At 41.9% G+C, this 867-nt stretch overlaps 1 protein-coding gene across 1 annotated transcript in view; it reads left to right on the top strand.

Annotated features, from left to right (window-relative positions):
• Nucleotides 1-274: 274 nt before the first annotated feature.
• LOC106871660 (uncharacterized) overlaps nt 275-867 on the top strand; it is a 7,370-nt gene continuing 6,777 nt past the window's right edge. Inside the window, exon 1 of the mRNA XM_014918243.2 lies at nt 275-797. The gene's annotated coding sequence lies outside the window, so the exon portion shown is untranslated. The remainder of the gene's footprint in view (nt 798-867) is intronic.

The raw sequence follows: 867 nt of genomic DNA, 5'->3' as shown, positions 1-867 counted from the left end.
ATATATATATATATATATATATATACGGATGTGTGTATGTACATATATATATACATACATGTATACGCACACATATACGTATATAGGTCAATGATACATACAAAATGTACTGTGATGCATATATGTACACGTATGTAAGTGCATCTCTGCATGTGCGTAGGTGTTTTCTAAGATAGAGAGGGAGAGAGGTGGGATGGAGTGCGCGCGCGCGCGTGTACGTGTTAGTCTCTTTACTAAAACTGTTACAATCATGAACCACCGACAGTTCAACTGCCACCACCAACGACAGCACGAAATAACAACAACAACACTTGCAGCACTTCACACGTTCGTGATTAGCCAGCTATCTACCTATCCGCCATGTTCATTGGAGCGTGTTTAGTTACAATAACCTCATAAGAAAAACTAGCGTACTTTTGTTTCAATCGAGAAATGATACGTGGGCAATCATTGGTGAGATGAGTATCAAGAGCCGTGGCCATTATCGACCTTTGTGGACAGTTTTTATATCATTGGAGATTAGCTACACCAGTGAACATTGCTGCTACAATCGGACGGTGGTCCGAGAATCGAAGCCTTGTATTGATATCTGGAGACAGTGCTGACCTCTGGTGTAGTTTTGGAAGCGGTACATAATGTTGGTGTGTGTAGTCACTTTTGATACTGGCGGACATTATCGATAAAAGAGGACGGTCGCCCCAGCAGTAAGTATTAGGGAACAGTAATAGTGGGCACTCCTAGCATTGTTTCTCGTTAACCACTGAAAGCATTAGGGCTCCTTCTATCCACTAAAAAAGGTAAGATTCTACTTTACAACCTTCAACTCGTTGCTTTGTGTGTGTGTGCGTGTGTGTGTGTGTGTGTGTG

This window comes from Octopus bimaculoides, chromosome 28 (genome assembly GCF_001194135.2).
Source record: "Octopus bimaculoides isolate UCB-OBI-ISO-001 chromosome 28, ASM119413v2, whole genome shotgun sequence".
NCBI lineage: Eukaryota > Metazoa > Mollusca > Cephalopoda > Octopoda > Octopodidae > Octopus > Octopus bimaculoides.
This window is presented reverse-complemented; position numbering and strand designations above follow the sequence as displayed.